The sequence below is a fragment of the Uranotaenia lowii genome, chromosome 2, assembly GCF_029784155.1.
Source record: "Uranotaenia lowii strain MFRU-FL chromosome 2, ASM2978415v1, whole genome shotgun sequence".
In the NCBI taxonomy this organism is placed as follows: domain Eukaryota; kingdom Metazoa; phylum Arthropoda; class Insecta; order Diptera; family Culicidae; genus Uranotaenia; species Uranotaenia lowii.
The window spans coordinates 16,057,638-16,064,208 of NC_073692.1; positions in this window are offsets into that span (position 1 = coordinate 16,057,638).

Sequence of the window (6,571 nt, forward strand, 5' to 3'; positions counted from 1 at the left end):
TTAAAATTCAAACCTGATCATCTCAGTTTGGGTTGGACCAAATTTCAAAATTCGAGTTGCATTCGAATACTTTTTCCATAGTTATCAAAACATTTTTTTTTAATTTGTGCAAACAATTTGCAATGCACTTAAGTAAATAAATTAGATACTTAAGTTATCTTCTAAAAGTTTGAAATCTTCCCGCAGTATGCTGTAGCGGCTAAAAGTTTAGGATCAGTCTTCTAAAACATGCATTTTTATTTCACGCGTATCTCTGTTATCAAACGACGTCTGTCATCGTCTATCTGGTAAGCTGATTTGGCAGCTAATGAGTTGAACTTGCTTTATGGATATTCAGTTGAAATATTTTGGAAGACTGACTTCATTAAATCTATAGCTTAAGTTTATTAATTTTCTGATAATTTTCACCAAATAGTCCGACCGTTAAAAAAACATGCAGATTTGGTTAGACCATACCTTAGTTGTCTTACGAGCTTATAAATTGCACTTAATTTGGAAGAAAAATCTCAAATTTTACATCGCTGTATAATTTTAAACGACAATAAGTTGTTCCCTTTTCGTGCATCGTTTTCGGTCTAAATTTACACGCCTCAATTCGCTGTTTCGAAGCTGCATTGCTGCCATCTAGGTGCTGCGATATACAACTTTACATTTCGTTGAGTACAGTTTTCATAATTCCATCCATCAGATAATGAAAAAAAAAACATCAATTTGTAAAATTGAAGTTGATCTTAACTTAATATGAATAAATAAGGCCAGTAGGAGAGTCAATTCTATGTGATTTTTTCCATTTTAAAATAGTTGGTCGGTGAAAAAACCAAAATGTGAGAAAATTTCTCATAATCAGGAATAAACGGCCCGACGGCCGCATGTGGCCCGCGAGGCCCTTTTGTGCGACCCGCAAAGCTTTTTTTCAAATTTGTATGCATCAACTTTTTTCTACAATGCATTGTTGAGAAAATTTATATGACTTTATTAAATATGCACTTTTCTGCATTTGCTCCATAATCTTTCAGATTATTAACTTTTTCAGGCATTTTAAGCATTGATTATGTTCTGTTCAAGGGGTAAATGGTATATTGTTTAATGGCATAACTTAATACTGGAGATTTTTTTTAAAATTCAGGATTAGAATATGTTTTTCCTTATTGTAGGATACAGATGAAGCATATCAGAACTCAATAAAATGATGGTTAAACATTTTAATAGATACATTCATCAAATTGAGTATTATTTGTGCAGTGTGTAAAAGGCCTTTTCAGGAACGGGAAGAAGAAAAAAAAAGAGAAAAACGAAGGTTCGCGAAAGAGTCAGTCGATTGGGATTGGGCCAGCTAAAAAGAATAAAGCCTGCTCTTTAGTCTTACACAGATTTCCATAAGAATGACAGCTAATCGGAGTGAAATTGGAGTGAAGGCTATTTCTCTCTCTGTTTAACACACGAGAAATCGTATACCGGGACTGCGAGCGCGCCCATCGCCCATTAACGAATTTTGGCGTTAACGATTGTAAGTGTTGTTGTTTGCGAAATTGTTGTTTTTTTAATAGTTTTCCGAAAGAAATCAAAGATTATAAGCTTCTACTACTTTAAAAAGCAATATCCATTAAAGAAAGTTCGAAGAGCGGCAAAAATCGCAAGTTACAGATGATAAGAAACTAACTCCGTTAGTGAAGTCATTATTTTCATTTCAAACAAAAATAGAGGTGTATGATAAAAAATATGCTCAGCAGCAAATTTTTACAAATTATTCTATCCAATTCGGCAAAAAAGGCTTGTTTTGTTTGCATAGCTTTAGAAATCCTATCCCAATGATATCTAAAAAAGATTAAAAATAATAAAAATCTTCTTCTTGAAGTTGGTATCTATTTTTTTTTAAATCCTTACAAAGTCGGAGAAAATAATGATTTATTACAAGCTAGTGTTTCCACCCATTTGTTGACATTTTCTTGTACGCAAACGATCTGTCAAAAATAAGCTTTGTAATCGCCAATGTTGTGATGATGTAATTTTAGATCATAAATGTTCCGTTTTCGTGCATAGTTTTCAACCTAAAGTTTTAAATTTCTCTTGCTGTAGTTTTGAAAAGGGGACTGTTCTTCGCCCTAAATAAAAAAAAATTAGATGAGCAAAGCGTGGTCGCATGTGGCCCGCGAGACCCTTTTGAGCGGCCCGCGAAGCTTTTTACACATTTTTATTCCCTAAATTTTTCCTACAATTATATTAGGAATTTCATATGTTAGGAAAATGTATATGACTCGATCAAATATGCACTTATCTGCAGTTGTCCCATAACCATTCAGATTGTTAACTTTTTTTCTACGATTTTAAGAATTTATTATGTTCTGTTCAAGGCATAATTTCAATATTGTTTAATGGCATAACCTAATATTGGAGCTTTTTTTATTCAGGATACATTTTCCTAATTACATATTTAAATCCTATCACTTTGAAAAGCAAAATCCATTAAAGTGAGTCAGAAGAGCATCCAAAAAAGTTCTTTAGTAAAGTCAATATTTTCGTTTCAAGCAAAAATAAAGTTGTATGATAAAAAATATGCTTAGCAAAATTTTTTAAATTTTTTTTATTTCTGAATTTTGACGAAATTACGAAAGTTTTATAAAAAAGTCTGGGTGAACAATTTTAGATTTTTTATCAACATGAATCAACCGGCATCAAAGTTAACGACAAAAATTATTAGTTGTTGATAAAAAAAATAGATAATAAATTCTGTGATTAGAATCAAAAGGATGATCATCTAGTGATGCTTTTTTTTTTCAAAAATTTGATAAGAAATGTATAACAAACATCGAAGTCCTATCCCAATAATATCTAAATAAGATTAAAAACTATAAAAATCTGGATAAAAATTCTAGAATCAAGGATGTAATTCTTGATTCTAGAATTGAGTTGCTTAGTAATATGTGAAATTGAACATTTCTCTGTGATTTTGACAACCTTGTAATGATCCAATTAAAAAAAACTGGGGTTTTACCGTTTGTAGGAAAAAATCTTGGCTTTAAGGACAAGTTTTAATTGTGGAAAAAATCAAAGAAGTCGGTGATTTCTTTAAATAAATATGTATTTTTCACACGATTAGTTATCACTGTGGTAAGCTCCAGAAGATTTTTAAAAGGAAGTGATGACGAATAGTACCAACGGTTTTAACAAAAATTTGTAAGTACGATTGTTCACTATTGAAAAGTTGAGAGAATTTAAAAATGACGAAGATCTAGTGATGTACCTTTTCTTCATCGGATATTTGAAAAGTCGTGTTCAATTTCTATTTTTAAAAACGTGAATTCGTTTTCTCTTTCCATTTTGAGATTTGTTTTCGCCAAAAATTTGTAGTTTTAAAAAACGACGAGAAGCTCTGCTAATTTATTAAAAAAAATTTACTTGCGGCTTGTCGACAAGATTTTAAATTTAAATTAGCTCGTTGGGTCAAAAGGTTGCTCACCACTGATTTAAACCAACAATATGCGACTTAATCGTTAAATGTTGAGAGCCTTTCTAAAGTATGATTTCAATTTCGTAAGGGGCAAAGTGCGCATATGTGTGTATCCGAACGCACCGGTTAACATTTAATACGTGTTTTTTTATTCAAGTGCCACCGGAAATGTTTGCCTGACCGAAAACCTGACCTGACCGAAAGAACTTCTATGCAGCATTTTTGAAGCACTTTTTAAATTTTCGGAAAAAAAACTGAACACGTTTTTAAAATAGGTGTAATAGTTTAAGATAAAAACTCGTTGCGAAACCAAACAAAATCAACAAGACTATTGTTTTATAGATAAGGCATGCTCAGTTAGGTCAAATTTGTAAACCTGTTCAATGCAAAACTCTCTTAAAGACTTAGAAAAAGTTTTAATAATGATCATTTTAATGAAACAAAATTTGTTACCTGCTCACAAAAAAAAGTAAGCTTATCCGTTAAATAATTCAACACAAATTGTAGAAGAAAATTGTGTTGATTAACAATCATTCATATTTTAACAAACAAAACACTACTATTCTATTTCGCTTATTTCGCGAGATTAATCACCGTAATTTATGTTTATGCTAGTGGGCTTCATAGTAGTTAGCCCGTGCCGAACAAAAATTTGGTATGTAATGATAATGCTTCTAATAAATTTTAACCGGTCATTTTCACTATCTTTCATTTCTTCTAACTTTCTATCCGTTTAGAGCAAGTTCACTGGTGTTGGGAAAAAGTGGTAGAAATTTTGACATTTTGAAAATATTGCCATGCATGAACGTTTTCAAGATCTGTAGCCTTCAAATTTTTTTTAACAACACGTGTTGTATTTTCGCATGCTGTGATGCAGAAACAGCAATATTTCTATCACATACGGTGAAATAAAAACAGTGTTGTAAAAAAATATAGGGGAGATGAGGGCATAATGAGCACTCCTTTTTTCTACATAAGTACGTATTTTCGCAAACAAATTTTCATGAGGATTTGTTCCGTTTTAGCTCTAGTATTAATTTTTCACAAAAAAAAAATCCTTTTCATCGTTACGTATTATTTTTATTTTATTTTTTATTTACATAGTATTCCGTCTTACGACATAACTTGACGAACATAATTCCTAAAATTCACTCGGTCCATGGCAACCGTTCTCCAATTCCTCGGGCACCCCACGTTCGCCAGATCACGCTCCACTTGGTCTAACCACCTCGCTCGTTGCGCCCCCGCTCGTCTTGTTCCTACCGGATTCGTGGCGAACACCTGTTTTGCAGGACAGTCATCCGGCATTCTCGCAACATGCCCCGCCCAGCGTATCCGGCCAGCCTTCACCACCTTCTGGATACTGGGTTCGCCGTAGAGTCGCGCGAGCTCGTGGTTCATCCTTCGCCTCCACATTCCGTTCTCCTGTACGCCGCCAAAGATGGTTCTTAACACTCGTCGCTCGAATACTCCGAGTGTACGCAGGTCCTCCTCGAGCAATATCCATGTCTCGTGCCCGTAGAGAACTACCGGTCTAATAAGCGTCGTATACAGGTTACACTTCGTGCGAGGGCTAAGTCTTCTCGACCGCAGTTGCTTGTGGAGTCCATAGTAGGCACGACTTCCGCTGATAATTCGTCTCCGGATCTCACGGCTGGTGTCATTGTCTGCCGTCACCAGTGAGCCGAGATAGACAAAGTCTTCGACTATCTCCAGCTCGTCGCCGTCGATCGTGACCTTGTTATTACTGGACAAGCGGGTTCGGTCGGTTTCGGATCCGCAGGCCAGCATGTACTTCAACCCAATCCTTCCTGCTTCGCGTTTCAGTTTGCGGTAGATCTCCTCCACCGCTGCAGATGATCTGCCGACTATATCAATGTCATCGGCAAAGCAAATAAGTTGACTGGATCTGTTGAAAATCTTGCCCCACATTTCGCCCACCGCTCGTCGAATAACACCTTCTAGCGCCACGTTGAACATCATGCAGGATAGACCATCACCTTGTCGAAGCCCCCTGCGCGATTCGAATGAACTCGACAATTCACCCGAAATCCGCACACAGCACTGCGTTCCATCCATCGTCGCCTTGATCAGTCTGATCAGCTTCCCGGAAAAGCCGTTCTCGTCCATGATTTTCCATAGCTCGTTACGGTCGATCGTGTCGTATGCGGCTTTGAAGTCGATGAATAGATCATGCGTAGGGACTTGGTGTTTACGGCATTTTTGGAGGATTTGCCGCAATGTGAATATCTGGTCCGTCGTAGACCGTCCCTCCATGAAGCCGGCCTGATGACTTCCCACGAATCTGTTTGCTTGTGGCGTTAGGCGGCGGAGTAGGATTCGGGACAACACTTTGTAGGCGGCATTGAGGACAGTGATCGCTCGGTAGTTCTTACAGTCCAATTTGTCGCCCTTCTTGTAGATGGGGCATATTACCCCCTCCTTCCACTCCTCCGGTAGCAGTTCTATGTCCCAGATCCGGATTATCAACCGGTGTAGGCAATCGGCCAACCTGTCCGGGCCCATTTTGATGAGTTCAGCTGCGATGCCATCCTTCCCAGCCGACTTGTTTCTATTCAGCTGGCGAATGGCATCCTTAACTTCACTCATCGTTGGGAGTGGCTCCTCTTCGTCGTTGGCTACGCCGGCGATGTACCTTCCCCCACCGTCTTGATCTCCTGCATGTGCGCCGTTCAGGTGTTCATCGAAGTGCTGCTTCCACCTTTTGATCACCTCACGATTGTCCGTCAGGATACCCCCGTCCTTATCCCGGCACATTTCGGCTTGCGGCACGAAGCCTTTGCGGGATGCGTTGAGTTTCTGATAGAACTTTCGTGTTTCTTGGGAACGATGCAGCTGCTCCAGCTCCTGGAGCTCCTCCTCCTCCAGGCGGCGCTTTTTCTCCTGGAAAAGTCGGACTCGCTGCCTCTTCCGCTGTCGGTGATTTTCCACATTTCGACGGGTGCCTCTTTGCACTACTGCCGCCCGCGCGGCATTTTCTTCGTCCATCACCCTCCTACACTCCTCGTCGAACCAGTCGTTCCGTCGAGATCGTTCCACATAACCGATGACGTTCTCCGCCGCACTGTTGATGGCTGTTTCGATGGTATCCCAACAGTCCTC